Source organism: Zingiber officinale, chromosome 5B (assembly GCF_018446385.1).
Source record: "Zingiber officinale cultivar Zhangliang chromosome 5B, Zo_v1.1, whole genome shotgun sequence".
In the NCBI taxonomy this organism is placed as follows: Eukaryota; Viridiplantae; Streptophyta; class Magnoliopsida; order Zingiberales; family Zingiberaceae; genus Zingiber; species Zingiber officinale.
Window position 1 is genome coordinate 139,462,890 of NC_055995.1, and position 23,184 is coordinate 139,486,073.

Sequence of the window (23,184 nt, forward strand, 5' to 3'; positions counted from 1 at the left end):
AACGAAGTAAAGAACAGTGTAACAACCTACACTACCATAGCAACAAAGTAAACAACTTAAATTGTTACCAACACAAGATTATCGAAGTTGAGATTTCGGGTGTTGGTGTAGGTTTGCCGACGCGGTCGAATGAAGCAGAGCAATAGCACCACAGCAACATAGCATATTTCGAGTAGTCGGGCAGCAAAAGGATCGTTGAAGCTTGTATAGAAGTATTGTCCTCAATGCTGGTTGAATATGGCTTATATTGAGTGTTGACGTCACCTCCTACCTCATTCGAGGTGCCTCCAACATCAAAGTTTATCTTGTGTAAATTGGACTCTATCTGCTCCGAAGGTTGCGGTGTCTATCCACATAAGGGTGCCTCCAATGCACCTCTAAGGCGCCTCCAATGCACCTTTGAGGTGCATCCTCTGCCATGTCCAGGGCGCCTCTAGGCGCTGATCCGAGGCACCTTTGAGGAACCTCAGACATTGTTATCTGAGACTAATTTTACACGTAACCTTGCAAAAAAGAGTTAATCCACAAAGCAAAATACATCTTGCAAAATAGAGTTAGCATAATTAAAATAAAATGATTATTAATTAGATCTTGTCTTCCCAAGACCAGGATCTAGTCATGGTCTCAGCTTAGACATCCGAAATGGCTTTAAGTTAGACCGTGCCTATAGTCCCACCAGGACTCGTACTTACTTAATCACTCTCCTCCAATGACTTACCTCACTTACCAGTTACAGTCACTTGACTTTCCTTTTGATCCACCAAGTCTTCCTGTCAGAATCACACATACAGACTTCAGTTAATCATCTAAAATTAAACATCTTGACTGGACTTCAACCAACTGTCAGGTCCTGCAGACCTAGCTGGACTTTCTGCCAGAATCACACATTTGGACTTCAACCTGATGTCAGGTCCTTTACACCCGTCAATTACTGCACACTCGGTAAAGAGGTTAGATAACATAATATCTAACTTTAATTCATTTGTTATTCATTAAAATCTGAGTTTGATCATCAGTGCCAACTGCACCAATAATATAAACCGCAGTTATTGTATTTTAAATCATCTTAGAGGGTTGTTCCATGTCTCGCCTATAAAAGCTATCATTTGTATTGTTTGGAGACAGGTTGGTTTTTTAGATTAAAATATATTTAAACTTTTAAGCTTGTTAGAAGATTTATCTTCTTGTTATTGCTATAAACTCTTGGTGGATTTCCTAGAGTGGTGAATATTGAGTGTGACATGTGTTACCTTCTACTTCTCCTACGCTTTCCGGTGTCAAGTTAGTATCAGAGCTTTGGTTCCCAATGACTGGTTGTAGAAGACAAAGGTCAAATGCTGATGATCTTGCAACTCATTAAAGAGACCTTTGTGATATCGAGTTGGATGACTTGAGGAGACAAGTGCAACAACTCGTGTAACGTCTCGCATGTGGCAAACTTCTGGAGCAGGATGTTGAGGGTCATGATTCGAAGGTTGATTCTATAAATTATGGGATGGGTTTTAATCTATTTCATGGCAACAGAAATGATGATTCCAACGACAATGCATCTTAGAGTCGAAGATATCGAAGGAACAATGTTTGTGAGAAATCTTTTGATTTTAAAGTTGACATCCGAGATTCTGATAGAAGAAATGATCCTAATGAATTCATTGATTGACTCAACTCTATCGAAGAGTACATTGCTGAATTTAAAAATCTCAAGATGAAGTGTGATATGGTAGAGCCGAAGGAACAATCTATTCCTCAATTTCTTGGAGGACTTTGATATGAGATTGGAAATGTTGTCTAGCTATAACCATATTGGACTTATAATGATGTATGTAAGTTGGCTCTCAAGGTGGAAAAATAACAAAAAGAGTCAAGACAATTTGGTGTTCGTTTATCTTCAAGTGGTGGTGTTTCTAACCGAGGGAGTGTCTCTACTTCAAAGAACACGACAACATCAAAAGAGGCAAATCAAAAGGTTGTTGCAAGCAAGGAGAATAATGCATGTTTTGTTGAACCAAATGGTCCTAACAATCAAAAGGTATGTTTCAAATGCAAAGGTTTTAGACACTTCGCTGTAGATTGTCCAAATCGCAAGATTATTACTTTTAGGGGTGAGCATTCGGTTAATTCGGTTAATTTGATATTAATTTTATATAAATTCTTTTTATTATTATTTTAAACAAATTTAGTTAATTCGGTGTTAACTGAAATAACTAATTTGGTTAATTCAATTTTAATAAAATTTTGATTTGATTCGGTTAGCCAACACTAAATCGGTTTTCGGTTAATTCGGTTAATTTATGAACCGAATTAACCGAATGCTCACCCCTAATTACTTTTATTGATGAAGAAGACGAGGATGAATTTCATGAAGCAGTACCTATCTACGTGGAATCTGATAAAGAAGAAGACATTACTTATGAAGATCATGGAGAATCTTTGGTGGTACAGCATAGCCTTAATACTACTCATGTGGAAGATCTATCATGTCTTTGCAACAATATTGTTCACACTAAGTGTACTTCCCATGGTAAAGTATGCAATATCATCATTGATGGAGGAAGTTGCGAGAATGCTGTGGCTACTACAATGGTGGAGAAGTTGAGAATAAAAACTGAAGATCATCCTCAACCTTACAAGCTATCATGGTTTCAAAAAGGTAATGAGTCGAAGGTAACTTAAAGATATCTTATTCAATTTTCTATTTGCAATAAGTTTAAAGATGAAGTTTTGTGTGATGTTATTCCTATGGATGCTTGTCATTTGAATTCTTGGTAGACCTTGGCAATTTGATAGGAAAACTCATCATGATGACTTTGTGAATACCTACACTTTTATTAAAGATGATGAGAAGATTATTTTGGGCCCAACTATGATGAAAAGTATTCCTAAACATTCAAAAGGGGATGAAAATACTTTATTCTCCAAGTCTCATGTGGAAAAAGCAATTTGTGAATTTGTTGAGGCATTTGCATTGGTAGTGTTAGAAGAGAATGAAGAAGGTCATACTATCCCTTCACAAGTTCAACCTCTTCTTCAAGAATTTCAAGATGTGGTACCTGAAGAGATTCCTCCGAGACTTCTACCAACGTGAAATATTCAACATTGTGTTGATTTAATCCCCGATGCCTCAATTCCAAACAAGGCAACCTATACAATGAATCCTAAGGCACATAAAGAGTTACAAAGACAAGTTGAGGACCTTTTGGCTAAAGGACTTGTCCAAGAAAGCAAGAGCCCTTGTGCTATCCCGACCCTTCATACACCGAAGAAAGATAGTTCATGGCGCATGTGTATTGATAGTAGAGCAGTGAACAAAATCATTATCAAATATCACTTTCTTATTCCCTGCCTAGATGATCTTTTCAACCAACTTCATGGGTTCAAGATTAGTTTCAAAATTGACCTTCGAAGTGATTATCATCAAATTCATATGAGACCGAGAGATGAATGAAATCTGCCTTCAAAATAAGGGATGGTCTTAATGAATGGTTGGTTATGACATTTGGTCTTTCTAATGCTCCTTCTACTTTTATGCGGCTTATGAGTCATATTTTAAATCATTCATTGAGAAATTTGTCATTGTCTACTTTGATGACATTCTTGTATACAGTGCTAGCCCATAAAAACATTTAGATCATCTACCGTGAGCCTTTCAGAGTCGAGTAGAGTCCCTATCTGTGGGACCACTTGAAATCATATTCACAGTCCCTCGAGTATTGATTTTGTTCTTGCTTGTATTCTTTTCCTTTCTCTTCTGCCTCTCAAAAAGACCGAGAGGAACCTTGGAGTTCCTTTGAGGGACAATGAGATCATCGACTTGGGTCGATCGACATCAGTATCATGATGACGACGATGCTTGTAACGTTCAGAAGATTTTCTTTTGCTGGGTCAACTCTGATTGGCATTTTGTTGATCAACTAATCGTTTCAATTCCCTTGCATATTATTGACAATATTGAGTGAAGTGAGTGCTTGATTGATGGTAGGAACAATATTGAGTCACCTCGGGGGACCCTCGATTAGATTCGGGAGCAGAAGTTAAGGCTACTTCCACTGCTTGTACCACCTTTTCCCCCCCTCCAATTTGTAAACTCTCAATTTCGCAAGAGCGGAGGAGATGCTCTACGATATGTATAAGTGGAAATGGGAGCTGGAGTTGAAGCTTCCTTTATTTTTGAGGATTGGGCTCCTCAACTTGAACATACTTAAGTGCTCAAGCTTGTAACCAATTAAAGTCGGTCAAGGGATTCTTCACCAAGGATCTAAAGAAATCTCCATCAATTAAACCCTACAAGAAAGTGTTGACCTACACTTCACGGAAACTAGGGGAGCATCCATGACTACTCGATTGAATCATTGTAGATACTCCTTCAAGGGTTCTTTGAGCTTTTGCTTAAGAGCAAACAAATCATGTGAAGTTTTTTTTTGATTTTTTGACTGGTGGAAAAGTGTTGCTTGAATACTATCTTAAATTCTTCAAAAATTCAAATAAAAGAGGCAGGAAGACACCTGAACCACCTTTGTGCATAGTCCAAAAGTGTTTCATGTCAAGGAGACTTGACACTTAATGCTATCTATATACTAAAATAACAGGAAGGTATTTTTAAATTTACGTAAATGATCTTCAGGATTGGTTATATCGTTATTCTCCAATTTGTAACGTCCGAAAGTATCTTGGTAACTCGTCTTGGAGGATGCTCTTTGAGAATGGGGGGCCCCAGGGTGCTTTCACCCCCTCTAGATATTGGCCTTTCCCTTTCAGAGGATCGGGGGGCGGGTGGTTTCTCCCATGGATTCTACGGAAAATTTCCTCATTATCGACAAACCAATCGGCTCGGGGAACACATTATGCGATGTTTTCGTGGGCTGGGGCATCTTCTGGTGAGGCGCCAGTGTCACTTCAACTGACTAAGGTGGTGGGGCTTGGTTGATAGATTGGTTCTCAGCAGAAAGGACTGTTGAGGCTGTTCTTGCAATACTGCTTGCACCTTTATAGCTACCAATTTGTCAAAATCCTCCGTTATCATGTTAATGATGTTGGATCTTCCAGTGTCATCCATCTTAAGATTCTAATTTAGCTCTTAACTCAGTGTTTTCATAGATAGAGCCAATTTGATCCAGTCTAAGAATGTCGATGAATGAACCATTGGTGGGTTGGCAGGGAAGCTAACCGTACATCCCGTGTAGGTCGACTAGAGGGGGTGAATAACTTGAAAGTACAATTTAAAACTATCTCTTGCTTCTCAACTTAGCAAGGTCAAACAGACGTTAGTTGAACAAATAAAACATAAACATTAATTAAAAAGTAGAGGTTGAAATTTTACTTTGTATGCAATCGGGAAGGATGCTAATTCAAGACAATGAAAGCTCCAATAAAAGATCTCCTTTTAGTCAGGACTCGGGCGGAGAAGCCTTTTTACAAGTGTTGACAGCATAGAAACAAAAAAATAAAATTCGAATTGAAATTACAGAGTTCGTTGTGTCTAACTTCGAATACCAGAACTCTATTTATAGCCCATTGGTCGAACTAGGCGTTTGTTGACATGGCAACTCCTGGGAGTCTGGACCCAATTCAGGCGCCTGGATGTGGTTGCCTTAATCCACTCTGCAACAGCTCTTCGTCAATGACTTATCGACTTCTGGGCACTTGGACCCGATCCGAGCGCTTGGAGTCTACTGATGTGGACTCTAGCTTTGATCCTCTTCGCAATGGGTCGCTGACGTGGTCGGGACATCTAGGCGCTCAAACCTGGTCCGGGCACCTAGAGTTCGAGCACTTAGACCTGGTCTAAGCGCCTAGACAAAGTCAACTCAAGTTGACTTGTTTGGTCGCTTGGGTGATTCTCCGACCCTCTATAGTTGAGTTCACATGAAGCCAACTCCGGCCTTCTTCTCGAGCAGTCTTCCTCCCCAGCTTCTTATCCCTTAGAAGCTCCACGTGCGTCCTTCTTGTCCGTCGGTGTACTCTTCCGCAGCACCTCGTCCCTCGGATGTACCAAACTCGTCGACTCGCTTCCCGTGTCATCCTTCATACTAGCTGTGTCTTCTGCTCGACTTTTTGTATTCCTAAGTTCCTGCACACTTAGACACAAGACATCAAAAATGCAAAGTCTAACTTAACTTAGTTGATCACATCAAAATAAAATCGGGGTACTTACAATTTCCTCATTTTCAATGTGCATCAATCCAAGTTAAGTTAGGAAAAAAAAATAATAAAACATTTATTTGGATTTATAATATAACATAAATTTGCAATAAAAAATTTAAACCGCCCCTTAACTTAATCCTTATTCTCTCTCCCTTTGATCATATAAAAAAATAGGAGAATACGGAAAAAAATATTAGAAAAACAATAAAAGTTTTTCTAGAGGGTTTAAATAGAATTATTAATTATATGCATTTTTACTGAATTTAATTTTCAGAGAAATAATTTTTAATTGAATAATCTCAATATTTTAGAAAAATAATTTAAAAATTATTTTAAAGTTTCAAAAAATACTGAAATTTTTTGTAAATAACAATCATAATGAGTCAAAGTATGATAAAAAATTCTTTATACAAAATATTTTAATTTTAACTGTAACAAATATTTTCAGTAAATAAAGTTATTTTAAAAATAAAATATTTAAAAGTAATTTTTAGTCTTAAAAATCTAACTAATTTTTTTAGTCATTCAAAATACAATGATAATTATCTAAAAAGTTTAAAATTTTGAAATTAATCTCTAAAATATTTTAACTTTTAAAATTTATTTTTTCAATACAAATTTATAAAAAAATAATTATTAGTAAAAAAAATTCAAAAATTTTAATACTAACATTTAATTCATTTGTTCATCATAAAAAAAAATCAACCTAAAATATGAAAAGAAGGTACACTAACTAATTACTTTTGTAAGCAACTTTAAAAATTTAAAAATTAAAGTAAATTAAAATTAAAGCAGGCATAAAAATTAATTTTAATCAAACTAAACATAATTTAGGGAAAGAAAATAAATTTCTACCTACTGAATTTATCAAAAATTTTCGTGAGATATAATTTCTAGGGTTTTTTTTATAATTTAACTCCTATGATTTTTAATATACCAATTTAGCCCTCCATTTTTTTCTAAAATTTTAAATTGATGAAAAATTTGAAAATGCATCATTCTTTTTCAATAATTTTATTTACTCCTTTAGTTTTACATTTTTCGTTTGTACTTGGTCAAAATGTTCTAAAAGACAGGCTTTAGCTAAGTTTATTTTCAAATCATTATTTTTCCTTTTTAAAATTTATATACTTAGTTCGCAATTTACATAACGATCTAGAAAACATTTTAATTGCCTCATAAAGTTGATCAGGAGGTAAGAATTGTACCTCACTTACCATGTCGGACTCGTAATTCGAAGCTTCCCCTTCATCGATGCTCTCAATACTCATCTCGGACGAAGTTTTGTCTTCTTCTCCTTCTTGGTAACTTGTCGTTAATGCTAGTCCAACGTATTGCTCTGTCTCGGATTCGGACGATAACGTTTTAGCCCAAATTTCCTTGAGGTTCTTGTGCTTTGATCTTCTTTGCCCTTTTCTTTTTCCTTGCTTTTGAGTTTCAGGCAATGATCTTTGATGTGCTCTTCTTTCTGACAGTTATATCATCTAACTTTCCTATTTGTCTGGATAATCTTGTTGGCCTGTTTCTTGTCAAAGTTATTAGATTTAAAAAACTTTAAAAATTCCCTTACCATAAAAGTTGTTTCGTCTTTGTCAAGTAATGTGTCAGAATCTGATTCATCTTTCTGGTTAACTTTCAGTGCTAGGTTTTGACTTGACTCTGTCTCTTTTCTTAGATCTGCGTATCTTGATTTGTGTGATTCAAAAGTAGAAAATAAATTCTCTAAAGTACATACCTCAAGATCCTTGGAGATATAGAAAGAGTCTACTATAGACATCCATTTTGGTGTTCTCGGAAAAACATTTAACGCATACCTTAGCGAATCTTAGTTTGCTACCATTTCTCTTAGATCTGTGAGTTCAATGATCAGCTCTTGATCTTCCTGTGTAGTTAGGCTATCGTTTCTCCTTTTTCCATTCAGAGATTTATCAGTTAATTTATGAGCAAGTCCCACCTCTCTAGTTTAGCTTCTGAGGTTCCTTCGTGAAGTTCCAGGAACTTCTCCCAGAGCTCTTTAGTGGAGTCATAAGTGTTGATCTGGTTGACTTTTTGCCATGATAATGCAATTAGCAGATGGAATTTTGCTTTTCCCTTGGCCACAAAGTCGGTCTGCTCCTTTTTTGCTACAGATATGTTCTTCTTTTTTGTCATTGTGTTGATCTCTGGGTGCTACAAAATCATATTTAATAGTTAATAAAATTTCAAAACTAGTGTTAAAAAATACCACTATTCTCTTTTTCTATGTGGCGAAATTTCCCTAAAACTTTGGCAGGTTAATGCTTGCTCTGGCCATCTTCATGTTACTTTCGTTGGCGGTTAGTCCTTCTAAAGTGCACCTCGCTCTGATACAAATTGTTGTTCCCGTGTAGGCTAGCTATGTTGGTTAGTCCTAGGAAAACGTACCGATTCCACTGTATAAAATTTTTTTGTACAAGTATCGAACCTTTCCTTAAATAACCTATTGTGTTCTTTAGAAGTTAAATTAGGAATCACAGACGGAACTTAACATCATTGATTCCAAATTTAACTTATCTGTTCTTAATGGTTTTGATTTGAATCGTAAGCGGAACTTAACACTATTGATTCAAATCCACCTATGTTATTAATTCCATTAAATATTAATTTCCAAAATTAGCTTCCAGGACTGCATGGCGAGGCACATGACCTTCTTGGATATGAGAGCAACCACCACCGCCTAGACAAAGCCTTTTAAGGAAAGCTAATATTTAATTTCCTTAAATAACTCTAGGTTAACCAAAAAGAACAATCGAATCATAAATTCAAAAAAAAAACACAAATTCGAAACAAATCCGAAAACTCTAGAATCTTATGCCTCTTATGTTTGGTATTTCCAAAAATAACTATACAAAGAAAACTAGTATGATGCGGAAAATAATTACTAGTTATACCTTTCTTTGTAAGCAAATAACCTCTTGATCTTCTACCGTATTCCTCTTCTTATCCCAGACGTTGTGTGGGCAACGATCTACCGCGATGAGAATCCACCTGAGCCACCTTCTTCTCCAAGCAAGATTCGGCCACCATAATTCTCCAAGAGAAGTAGAGGTCCGGCCACCACCACCAAGCTCCAAGGGATGCTAGAAACAAAAACTCCTTTCTCTCCTTCTTCTCCTAGCTAGAACCGGCCACCATTGATTGCTCTTGTGTTGATGCCACCGGCCACAAAGGAGGAAGAGAAGAGAAGAAGAAGAGAAGAGACCCTAGGGCCGGCCACACCAAGGAGGAAAAGAGAGGAAGAAAAAGAATAGAGTCGTTAGCCATGAAGACACCTCTACCCCCTCTTTTATAATCCTTGGTCTTGGCAAATAAGAAAATTTAAATAATAACTTCCTTAATTCCTTTGCCATGAAAAATAAAAATTATTTTAATTAAAAACAATTTTCTTTTCTCAATAATAATGGCCGGCCACATTTTTCTCCCAATCAAGGAAATTTTAATTCACACAAGAATTAAAACTTCCTAATTTGCTTCCGGAATTTTTTTAAAAAAAATTCTTCAATAATTTTTCCCTTCACGATAGTTTATAAAAAGGAATTTTTATAAATTAAATCTTTCTTTTAAACATGTGGATAAAAAGAAAGTTATCTCTAAAAAATAAAATCTTTTTCAATCTACAAATAAGGAAAGATATCAAATCTTTTCTTAATTTTTTGTAGAAGCTTTATAAAAGAAATATTTAATGTTTAAACTCTCTTTTAAATCATGAACATGGTTAAAAAGGGAAAGTTTTCTCAAAATTAAAATCTGCCTTTCAATCTACAAATAAGGAAAGATTTCAAATCTTTTCTTAATTTTTTTTAGAAAGCTATAAAAGGAAAGATTTAAATTTCAAACTCTCTTTTAAAAGCATGATATCCACAGAAGAAATAATTTTAATAAAAACCCCTTTTTAATATGATGTGGCCGGCCACACCAAGCTTGGGTTCAAGCTAGGGCCGGCCACACCAACTCAACTCATCCTATTTACTTGGCCGGCCCAAGCTTAGGTTCCAAGCTTGCTTGGCCGGCCCCAATAGGATGGGTATAAAGGTGGGTAAGAAGTGGATATGTGGTGGGTATAAATCTCTATATACAAGAGGCTACGATAGGGACCGAGAGGAGGAATTGATTTTGGTCTCCCGATGAAATTAAGCTTCCCGTGTTCGCCCAGAACACACAACTTAATTTCATCAATAATAATTCATACCACTAAAGAACTATTATTGAACTACCGCACCAATCTCAAATTACATTTTGGGCTTCTTCTTATTATGAGTGTGTTAGTCTCCCTGTGTTTAAGATGTCAAATGTCCACTAATTAAATGAGTTACTGACAACTCACTTAATTAATATCTTAGTCCAAGAGTAGTACCACTCAACCTCATCGTCATGTCGTACTAAGTCCACCTGCAGGGTTTAACATGACAATCCTTATGAGCTCCTCTTGGGGACATTATCAACCTAGATTACTAGGACACAGTTTCCTTTTATAATCAACAACACACACTATAAGTAGTATCATTTCCCAACTTATCGGACTTATTGATTTATTGAGCTAAATCTCACACATTGATAAGTCAAAGAAATAAATACTAAATATATGTGTTTGTTATTATATTAGGATTAAGAGTACACACTTCCATAATAACTAAGGTCTAGTTCTTTTATCAAGTCAGTATAAAAAGAACTTACCTAAAATGGTCCTACTCAATACACTTAGAGTGTACTAGTGTAATTTATCAGTCAAGATAAACTAATCTCTAATCACACTACGACTTTACCGATGGTTTGTTCCTTTCCATCTTAGTCGTGAGCAACTGTTTATAATTTATAAAGAACTGATAACATGATCTTCTGTGCGTGACACTACACACCATGTTATCTACGATATAAATTAATTGAACAACTACACTTAACATAAATGTAGATACTTGACCAATGTGATTCTTATTTCTAAATAAATGTTTATACAAAAGCTAGGCTTTTAGTATATACTCTAACAAGCTAAAGGGGGTGAATAGCCTACAAGTACAATTTAAAACTATCTCTTGATTCTTAACTTAGCAAAGTCAAACAAACATTAGTTGAACAAATAAAATATAAATAATAATTAAAAAGTAGAGATCGAAATTTTACTTGATTTACAATCGGGAAGATTTTTAATTCAAGGCAATTAAAGCTCCAATAAAAGATCTCCCTCAATCAGGCGGAGAAGCCTCTTTACAAGCGTTGAAAACACAGAAACAGAAAAACAAAATTCAAATTGAAAGTATAGAGTTCGTTGTGTCTAACTTCGAAGACCAGGGCTCTATTTATAGCTCACTAGTCGAACTACTCGTTTGTTGACGTGGTAGCTCCCAGGCTCCTGGATCCAGTCCGTGCTCCTGGATGTGGTCGTCTCATAGTCTTCTCCAACGACTTATCGACTTCTGGGCACTAGACCCAGTCTGGGCGTTTGTAGTATGCTGACGTGGACTGCAACTTTCATCGTCTTTGCTACGGGTCGCTAACGTGGCTCGGGCATCCTAGGCGTCGGGACCTAGTTCGAGCACCTAGACCTGGTCTGAGCGATTGGATAGAGTCAACTCAAGTTGACTTGTTCAGTCGCTTGAGTGATTCTCCGGTCGTCCAGAGTTGAGCTCACCTAAACCCAACTCCGACCTTCTCCTTTAGCAATCTTCTTCCCCGACTTCTCATCCCTCGGAAGCGCCACACACATCCTTCTCGTCCGCTGGTGTACTCTTCTACAACATCTCGTCACTCAGATGCACTGAGTCCATCAACTCACTTTAGTGTCATCCTTTTCGCGAGTTACATCTTGCGCTCGACTTCTTATGATCCTAAGTCCCTGTACACTTAGACACAAGACATCAAAAATACAGAATCTAATTTAACTTGGTTGATCACATCAAAACCAATTTAGGGTACTTATACTAACTTTGTCGCTAATTGCTTAATGATAACGAGGATTGTCGGGTAGATTTGCTAGAGACTAGACAGAAGAAGAAGAAGAAGAAAAAAGAAAAGTGTTAAAATGATAGTTAGGGGTTTTTCGACACAGTTACTCTGATGCTCAAGTAAGTTTTCGGTCGATGAGCAAAAAGCAAAAATCAAAACGAAATGATGTTTAGGGTTTCAAATATATGTGTGTGCGTACCTATGCCCATAGGGGCGAATCACCTTTCATAAGAAAATGGTTGACGTTTTTCTCGTGTCCCAAGATTCACACTGTTATTTTTTTTTGAAATAATTTAAGATTTTTATAATTATTATTTTTTTCTAAAAATAATCTGAGATTTATATGATTATAATTTAAGATTCCGTGTCACACTGTCACAATATCAAGAAGACAAGCATCCAAAGAAATAGGGTGCCACAGAGTCATGGCACCAAAGAGTGGGGAGTTGCGAGAAAGATGAGATCGATTCGATTTCCCCTCGGCTTGAGCTGCCAATAAATTAGAGCGCCAAGGATATCAATATGCCTGTGGATAAAGCACGCTCAAAATGAATTAGTGAATATAAAAAAATTGAAAGTTACTCTTGTAGCATCATTAATTAACCTGCATTCTAGTTCCTAGAGCATCATCATTAATTAACCTCTTTTTTTTACCATGCAGCTTTACGATTCAACGACACAAAAAAAAACTCCCTAAATTATTAAAGCCTACCCAACCAAATCAAAGTGTACCATTGTTGTCAAGTGGCTGCAAGGTCGGTAGACCTTTATATATATATATATATATATATATATATATATATATATATATATATATATACAGAATGGATCTCCTGCGGTGTTGGTGCGGGAGGTTTGGTGCGGCGGAAGAAAATAAAAAAAAAGAAAAAAAAAAAAAAAAACACGTCAGCTAAGTTAACAAAAATCACGTTTCTGCCTTCTCTTCCCCCTTTCCCTCTATCGGCAACGCTCGACACCCCTTTCCCTCTATCGGCGACGCGCGACACCCTCTCCGCCGAAGCATACCTGTCTCGCCAAGATCTACCAAGGCCTCTCTTCGCCCGAAGCTTGCCGCCTCCCTCTATCGTCGACGCCCGACGAGCTCTCCGCCGAAGCAAACCTCTCTCGCCGCGATCTAGGGCTTTTTGTTGGCGGATCTTCACTCTCTCGCCGGCAGGGCATTCCTCCCTCTCCTGCGGTGTCTTGCGATCTAGGGATTTTTCCTGCCTTCTCTTCCCTCTCTCGCCGGCAGCGCACTCCCTCTCCTCCGGTTAAAGGCTGCTGACTTAGAGGGTCAGGAAAGGACTCAACATCCAGTTAAAGGCTAGATACCACCATGGAACATTGATGAACACCTGAAATGCTCTAGTGTGTAAGGAATTTGATTCCTTTCAACAATTACAACAATCAAGAGAGAAATACCCAGATTCCCTTCTCCAACTACTGACTTATGAGGCTCTTTCATCTCAACCTTGGGCTCCTCCACAGCAGGGGCAGCGGGCTCTTCAGGCCAGAGGAGGAGTTGGAGGTGCCAGAGGGATGAATTCTCTGTTGGCAAGGGCAGCCTGGACGAGCAGCTTGAGCTCATCCATAGCCTTCTTCTCAGAATCGATCACTTCAGAATTTGATCGATCACTTGATCGATCCAGGGGTCTGGATCGATCCAGTGATCGATCCAGACCCTTAGATCGATCCAGTGATCGATCCATATCCTTTCTGTTTGAACAGAAAGGATCTGGATCGATCACTTGATCGATCCAAACTCCTGGAACGATCAAGTAATCATTCCAGGAGTCTGGATCGATCCAATGATCGATCCATATCCTTTCTGTTTGAACAGAAAGGATCTGGATCGATCACTTGATTGATTCAGACTCTTGGAACGATCAAGTAATCGTTCCAGAACGGATCTGGATTGATCCAGATGCCTTGATTCCCTTTTTTTTTTGCTGATAATATTTCTAATTAATTAATTATTTGTTTTAATTTTTTTCTTTGATTTTTCTAGGAATTTGATATTTCAACTGATTCGATCCAAATGCAAATTTTGTCATCATATATCGAATGGAAGGACATTTAGCTCAAACACATAAAGAGGTTGCACCTTGTGTTAGTGTTCCGGATGATATTAAAAAAGAAAATAGAGAATGACTTGACAAAATTAGAGCATCTAAAAGCAAACAAATCAAATTATTACGAGAAATTGATGAGGGTTCCCAGAGTATGAGTACACAATCATCAAAACTGAGCAATTGAATCACATCGAATCAGTTCATCAAACTTTAAGATAGACCAACAATTGAATCATTAACATATTGGGAGTGACAATTAACAAGTATTAAGAAAAGAAAAAGTTAAACAAGAAAAAGTGGAACCAACACAAGCTAGCAAATATATGCATTTATACAACCGTTTTAGTTTACATAGTCAAAATTATTAGTAAAATCAACAACCAAAATGGTCCTTATACGGTTGAAGACCACCCCCAGTTTGATGCAGACATCTCAATAGAACTCATGTGTTTATGTCTTCTTCTGTTCTTTAGCAGACACCTCAATAGAACTTTTAGGCCAAAGGTGAGAAGATCGACACAAGCTGGAAAAAAAAGAGAGTAAAAACTTGAATCAGATCATGTAGTCAACGAAATTAAAAATAATAATTTGCAGTCAACGAAATCAGATCATATAGTTATTCCAGCCAATTCACGCAATAATGCATCAGTAAATCAGGCCTAAGGATATAACAGAAAGAATGATGTTACTGCGACACTTATTTACAAAAAAAAAAAAAATAGAATTGAGAATTATAGCAGTTTATTAGAAATGAAATAGATGAATACCAACTATAGATAGTCTCAACATCCTAGCGCATGTTGTTAGAACCTGCAACAATAAAGATAATTTATTAAATTCATTTAGAACCACTATAATTTAACAATTTAAAACTTTGATAGTACCAGCTACAGATCCCAAATCAGGTTCATATGTGTCGTCAAGACTGATATGATTATTATCTTCAATTGATCTGATAATTGACACATTGTCATACACACAATATAATAAAATATAATAAAAATATAAAATTAATCGGTACATACCCTTGCTGCAAATTGGGACAGTTACGCTTGTCATGTGATACTCCTCGATGTCCGCACCCATGACAAAGCCTGGAATTTGAGGTTGATTTCTCCTTTGATGATTTTAATCTCTTCCCACATCCCTTAGTTCTTACTGTAGAAGGATCGATAATACCAAGACCCTCATCAATGGATTTCTTTCTTTGACTTCTATCACTGTATGTTGTACTAATGGACATCTCTTGAATTTTGTTGTAAATATAATCAAATTGTTCATCCAAGAAGGTTGCCCTCTCATTACTCAAAGATGCATCATCAACTAATACTGAAGCTTTATAGGATAACCTCGAGTGCCTCGACATCAAATACCTTTCTGAATCTGGATCATCAATGAAATTTTGCTCCCCTAAAGTATATACTGCTCCAACTTTTGCATCTCGTGTCCATCGTTTGAGTATATACATATCAGGCAAAAGAAACACTTGGTTGATACGAAAAAAAAGCTAACATATGTCTGCATGGAATTCCCTCGAACTTAAATTTTGTGCAGCTACACGATATGTAGTCCCTTTGTTTGTCATGAGTGAGCACTCTTGATTTTGAGGAAGAACTACTTTGAAATTTCATTACATGGTAAACCGCTGAGGCAACTCCTGTAAATGTCTGTTGTACATAATAACTATGACTCTCGGTCATTTCCTTTTGAAATTCCAACCATTTTTTTTTTGTATATAACTTAACCATTTGAGTTTCCATTGGCCAGGTTGTCTTAACTTTGGGATGCTCATTCATATCAATATGGTCTGCAACTAACTCATTGTGTCTTTGGTGTCTCAGTGCTCTATTAAAACGGGTGATGAAATCCATTAATGAGTTCTTATTTGAGACATATTTCTTGAAAAATGCATGTGAGCATTCAGATCTTTGACTACTTGACATTCCTGCAGAAAATACATGACTAAAATATACTGGAACTCATCTGTGCCGCAATTCATACATCAAACATAACCAATCATTTTTCTCTAAGTTAGCGAATTTGATAGTCTCTTCCCATGACTTCTCAAAATCATCAGGTGCTGTAGAATTTGTAATGACATTCTTTATGTTGTGATAGTGGTTTCGAAAAGTCAAAGGGTCTAGTTTTTCTGGGAATTTGTTCAATATGTGCCACAAACAATATCTATGCACTGTTTGAGGGAAAACCTGTGCAATAGCTTTTGTCATAGCAGGATCTTGATCAGTGATGATAATGTTTGGTGCACCTTTAGGCATGGCTTCTAAAAACTTTGTAAGCAACCAAACAAAAGACTCAGTTTTCTCATCACTAATAAATCCACAACCAAAAAGAATTGTTTGATGATGATGGTTAACTCCTACAAATGGAGTCAAAATCAAGCCATATCTGTTGGTGTTATATGTAGTATCAAATACAACTACATCACCAAATACACTGTATGCCCTTCTTGATACATGATCAGCCCAAAAGCACCTATTAAATTTTTTATCTGAATCAGTCTCGTAATCAAAGAAAAAAGCTGAATTCTTTTCTTGCTCAGATGTAAAAAACTCAACCAGTGTTTCAGCATCAATACCCTTTTGCTCATCCCTAAGATTTCTCTCAAAGTTTCTAATATCTTTTTCTGTGCAACCTACCCACTCGGGGCCTCCATACTCTATCTCTAATAAACGCATTTGTTGACAAGTTGGTACATTGGCTTCTGAAAACTGTTTTGTCAATGCTTTCTTGGCTACAGAAACACTACGATGTGAGCGTAGCAAATGCACCTTTGATGGAGTTGAGAGCGGATGATTATGAGTTTCTATGAAGTTACAAACAACCCAATTAGGCCCCGTCTGTTTCTTGACAAATGCAATATTTGACTTACAACCCGTTCTAACTACGCCACATGCTCTTTCCCTTATTACTTGATTATGGTTTGGATGTTTATTGTTTCGCATTAGATCTGTATGCCCTTCTTTAAAACATACAATTTGTTTCCATGTGACTTCATTTGTCATCTTGTTTTTCCTGCTCGTGCTATTCCTTGAACTAAATCCGGCTTCTCGAGCATATTGGTTATAGAACGAATATGCATCCTCTAGTGATGGGAATTCCATTCCAATTTTTGGCTTTCGAGCATCTGTAACTTGGGGAATGAATTCTTGATCATCAACTCTATTTTCTTCCATTTCTATACGTCCTCGCATTATATTTGATAATAGATAAATAAATAAATAAATACTATATCTTATTTCAGAATAAACAACAAACTTAAGTATAATAAAGAAGCAAAATAATAATTTTCTAAAACAAAATAACATAAGAAAAATAATTTATTTTCCTACCAGTATAAAGCAAAAAGGTGACAAACAATTGTCACATTTAGTTATGAAGCAAACTATCTTCCAGAGGTAGTTGTTTCTATAGTTAATAGCCTGGCTGGTAGTTATTCCTATAGTTAACATAACAATTGCCATCACTGAAGAAAGGTGACAAACTAATAATGCTACTTTTTAAACTCCCACATAATTATAGCTAGGAAAAGTTGAATCAATTATGCAGATTAGTATAGTAAAATCCGTGTACATGCTTATCATCTCGAGTAATATCATTCACAAGTAAAATACAAATCAACAATATTGGAAATTAAATATAAAATAATTTATAGCAAATTCAATCTTTATATTGATTAACTCTTTTAATCCCATGCATCAGAAATATTTAAGGATCCCTCGATACCCAAACAAATTAACAATGCCATCTATGAGAACAGTTGAATATAAAAAATAATAAAAATTTCATCCTCATTTTTTTTTCACAAATAGATCGCGGCACCTTGCAAGCTTTGGAGGAGAGGGAGTGCGCCGCCGGCGAGAGAGGGAAGAGAAGGCAGGAGAAATCCTTAGATCGCAAGACACCGCAGGAGAGGGAGGAATGCCCTGCCGGCGAGAGAGTGAAGATCCGCCAACAAAAAGCCCTAGATCGCGCCGAGAGAGGTTTGCTTTGGCGGAGAGCTCGTCGGGCGTCGGCGATAGAGGGAGGCGGTAAGCTTCGGGCGAAGAGAGGCCTTGGTAGATCTTGGCGAGACAGGTATGCTTCGGCGGAGAGGGTGTCGCGCGTCGCCGATAGAGGGAAAGGGGTGTCGAGCGTTGCCGATAGAGGAAAAGGGGGAAGAGAAGGCAGAAACATGATTTTTGTTAACTTAGCTGACGTGTTTTTTTTTTTTTTTTTCTTTTTTTTTGTTTTCTTCCGCCGCACCAAACCTGCCGCACCAACACCGCAGGAGATCCATTCTGTATATATATATATATATATATATATATATATATATAGATGATTGATATCTGCGCGTCTACACAGTACGTGACTGTACGCGCGCAGCATATCAATCGATATTTTTTAATTTTTTTTATTAGTTTTTAAATTAAAAAATAATTAAAAAATTTCACATTTCCTTATATAAATTTCTAATACCTTAATATATCCTCTTAACATATTACAATACTCAATAAATGCTTAAATTAATTTTATTTTAATTTTTTTTAAAACCAAACACTATAACCTAATTGGGAAGCCTAAACCCCAGAGGTAAAATCTAAAAAAAAAATAACTTTAATACTATAACCAAAGCCTGAACCCTAAAAATAAACTCTTAAAAAAAATATTTTATTTTTTATTTTTTTTTAATTTATAAATTAAAAAAAATTAAAAAAGAAAATAAAAACAGTTGTTATCCTGCGCGGCGCGTACAGTCCGTCGCGCAGGATAACAAATTTATATATATATATATATATATATATATATATATATATATATATATTTCAATCTAATATTTTTTTTATTAAATATCTATATTTTAGATTCCATTAAATTTAAGGTAAGGCAGACTATCCCGGTGTTGAGGTGGGCATTTTATTTAGGAAAGAGCAGGAAGTTTCGAGGAAACTTCCGCACTGGTCGACCCTGCGTTCCACCCCCGATAAATAACTCCATTCGATTTCCACCTCTTCCACCGGTTGCGTCTTCTTCACTCTTCGTGAATCTCTCTCTCTCTCTCTCTCTCTCTCTCTCTCTCTCTACAGTTTCATCGCCGGCTGCGTTAACCAAATTCATGGAAAAAGCGATGAGCAACGGCGACGACGTCCGCAGCCACCGGCTCCTCATCTGCCTTGGTCTCCCAACGATGGCGTTCTGCGCTGCGAAACTACTGCACGGCCTCCCGCTCGCTCAGGGCGCAGAGGCCGCCGGCGCCTCCCCAGCGAGCCTCCTGTGCGCCTACGTCGCGTGGCTGCTAGGGCTCGTCGCCGTGCTCTCGGCGGTGGCGTTCCGGAGGCTCCCGAGGGCAGTGACCGACATCGTCGATTGCGCTCTCATGGTCCGTGCTGCGCCCTACCCTTTGGTGATCGTCTGCACCGCCAACCTCCTTCGCTCTCTGGCCGATCATGAAGCGCTACTCGACAGCCACACTGCAGCGGCCCGCCTTGTCGGAGCCTACGCGGTGTGGCTGCTGGTGCTCGTCGCCGCGTTGGCGCCCGTAGCCGGAATGCCTCCCAGGGCTGTGTCAGCCGTGCTGCTCTCCGCCGTCATTTGGTACTTTTAGTACCGAGACGCTGGCTTCCATTTCTAGACTACTGTGTCCGCGTGTCAGCAGTGTTGCTTATTATACCGCCGTCATTTGATTGGTTCGGTTCGGTTATATTTTATATATATATATATATAACTACCTTCTTTGGCAGGTTTTCTCACTATAATCCTAAGAACAGACTGGCCGCGAGTTGTAGCCAGCAGTCCACGCCTACGTCCTTGTCTTTTCCTCTGTTTCTTGTTTTTTTTTCCTCTGCTTTGAGCATCACATAAACGCCAGAAGATCTATATCTGAACTAATGATGGGGCAAAAAGATCTCACATATCTCTAAAGAACACATCATATCTATCACTATATATACTTTCTAACCATTTCAACAAGCCAGAGTTTGGTTTTACCTCCTAGACTGTGGTACAGTATAAAACCAGGGCAACAGACCAAAGTTCAAAACGAAGGGTTTATTCTCCTCACAAGAACTTCACAGCAAGCAATTAACACCATGCTGAAGACCACAACCTGCTTGAAAGCTTTTGGAAGATTCTTACCTCTTGTAGCACACATAGAACCCCCGAGAATCTAATCAAAATATCACCTTAATTTCAGCTCAAAGACGGTCGGGAAAAGTACCTAAGTATAAGAAAAATACCTTATCCCAGGGGAAGTAGGCCGTGGTTGTAGTCCCCTCTCTTGGCTGTATCCGATCCATAGAAGGGGGATTGGAAACCCTAGCTTCTTGGCTTGGAATCAGGGTCTTGCGCGAGGAGGGGTTTGTGTAGAAGAGGATCGGAGGGCTGCGGAGGATATTGACGGCTGATGAGGAGCCGCTCGTACGGTTGAGTCCCCCATCAATTTAACAGATGGGATTCTTGATTAATCAGTACGATCAAAATCTGATCTGCTAAAAATAGACTAGCAGATCCTGCTCATATACCTGAGTTATAAAATAATAATAATAATAATCTATTTCTGAAGCATAAGATGATTTTGTCATGTTTATCATCGTCGACCCCACAAGATAAAGGGTAAATCACGTACCTTAAGAATGCTTCCACCGTTCTGTGGCCGACCAGAATGCTTGACCGACGGGGAAAAAAAACACTTCGACTTGAATGTGCAATCTTGTGAGTCAATGGTAGACAGTTTCCTTTAATTTATCATAAAAAATTATTTAATTCATGATAGAACTAGTGTATTATTTTATTGAACTAACACTTAATTTACTTATCCAATTAACTCAATTTTACCATAGCCGTTCTGTTGAGTTTTTGAAAAGTGTTTAGAAAATTCGTAATATATATTTTCAAAGTTAAGTTTGTTAATTTATATTTATAATATGCATATTATTTAATTCATCTGTTATTTGAATTTTATGTATTTCAATTAATTTTTTAATATGAAGTAAAACAGTTTAGATTAAAGTCCTAATTTTTAGGTTTATTTTATATGATCAATTTTGAAAGACTTAAGATTTTTTTCTTAATAGAAATACTTAATAAATTGAGTTGATTAAATCTTTTAATCAATTAGTCTTGAGTGTCTTTTAAGAAATCAATATTTCTTTCTAAATCACTTAGTATTTATTTTTGTTGAGTTAAAATGATAGTTATTTTTTCCAATAGGATTTTAATTTGACTTTGTTGAGACTCTAAGTTGGTTCCTATACTAAGTAGTAGGTCTATGATTATATTTAAGCGTGCATTTGCACTATCAGTATTAAGACAATGATTGTGTTCTAGATCTAAAATAACAACTATTATTATATATATAGTTGTTTGGACTCGACGATTCGATGATTTAAAATTATCAATTCAACGATTTTTTAGAGATTGATCGTTAATCTTAACTGTCTAAGATGATTACAGTTCATAGTTAAGTTCACATTTTATCACAATTTAAAATTATTATTATTTTAAAAATTATATATATATATATATATATATATATATATATATATATATATATAATAACAACTATTGTTATATATAAAGTTGTTTGGAATGGATGGTTCCATGATTTAAAATTATCAATTCAAGGATTTTTGAGAGATTGATGGTTAATCTTAACCGTCTAAAATGATTACAATTCATAGTTCAGTTCACATTTTATAATAGTTTAAAATTATTATTATTTAAAAACTTATATATATATATATATATATATATATATACTACTGGCCTCTGACGAGTGTTAGGGAATGTCGGGTATCAGACCTTGTCTGACGGTGAGTGACACTTGGTTGATAGGGCGGGGGAAGGTTCTCTTAGCAGCTGTTGGTAATGTAATCAGGATTACATTACATTACAAATTTAATTACATTACAAGTTCAATTACATTACACCCAACCAAACATAGCTTTAGCATATTTAACAGGTGGCTATTGAATCCCTCCAGAGAATCCTGCTCATATACCTGAGTTATAAAATAATAATAATCTTTCCCTGAAGTATAAGATGATTTCGTCATGTTTTTCATCGTCGACCAGAATGCTTGATCGACGGGGAAAAAAACACTTCGACTTGAATGTGCTATCTTGTGAGTTAATGGTAGATAGTTTCCTTTAGCCTATGTTTAGTTGGTGTAATGTAATTTTATCTGTAGTATAATCAAATTTATAATGTAATGTAATTTTGATTATATTGTTATATTTGGTAATATAATATATGTAATCTTTGATTACAAGGATGAATATATTTTTTTGTTTGGTGTCAATCATTTTCTATAGGGAATCTAATTTGTATTATTATAAAATGACAAAAATATCTTACGATCTCTACCGACAGTCGTCGCGCATCTGCCGGAGCTTGTGGCAACCAACGGTCGTTGTCATTGGCCTCCTCCGTCGTCCGCCGCCATCGGCAACTGCCAGCAACTGGCGACGACGATGACCACCGGCGGTGGCCGGCGGACGCCGGCCGACAGCGGCGGGCGACCGTCAGCCGCGGCAGCAACCGAAAGCGGGTGGCGGCGGAGACAGCGGCGTCCGCTGGCGGCGAAGACGGTAGACGACGGTGGGCGGTGGCCGTCGACGACAATGGGCGGAGGCCATGGTGAACTAGGGGTATATTCGACATTTAAATTTTAGTTAAACGGCGACCTCGTAATGTAATCGGATTACATAGCATTTGTTTTGTAATCCATATTACAAAATTTCACTACCTTTTGTAATCCAGATTACATTACAAGTTTAAAATTAAACCAAATAAAATAATCTATCTTGTAATGTAATCTTGATTACATTATAAGGTAGATTACACCCTACCAAACATAGTTAATTTCTTTCATGCTCAAATTTAAATTTCTTTCTTGCTCAAATTTTAATTTTTATTATAAAAAAATATTTAATTCATGATAGGGCTAGTGTATTATTTTATTGAACTAGCACTTCATTTCCTTGTCCAATTAACTCAATTTTACCGTAGCTGT

The 23,184-nt window shown here is 36.8% G+C and overlaps 1 long non-coding RNA gene across 1 annotated transcript; it reads right to left on the reverse strand.

Moving 5' to 3' along the window:
• Window positions 1–20,046: 20,046 nt before the first annotated feature.
• Window positions 20,047–20,610, reverse strand: LOC121987940. The gene is made up of 2 exons (XR_006113768.1): window positions 20,408–20,610; window positions 20,047–20,337 (listed from the first exon to the last, which is right to left on the reverse strand). It is a non-coding gene; the product is annotated as an uncharacterized LOC121987940 (long non-coding RNA).
• Window positions 20,611–23,184: the final 2,574 nt, after the last annotated feature.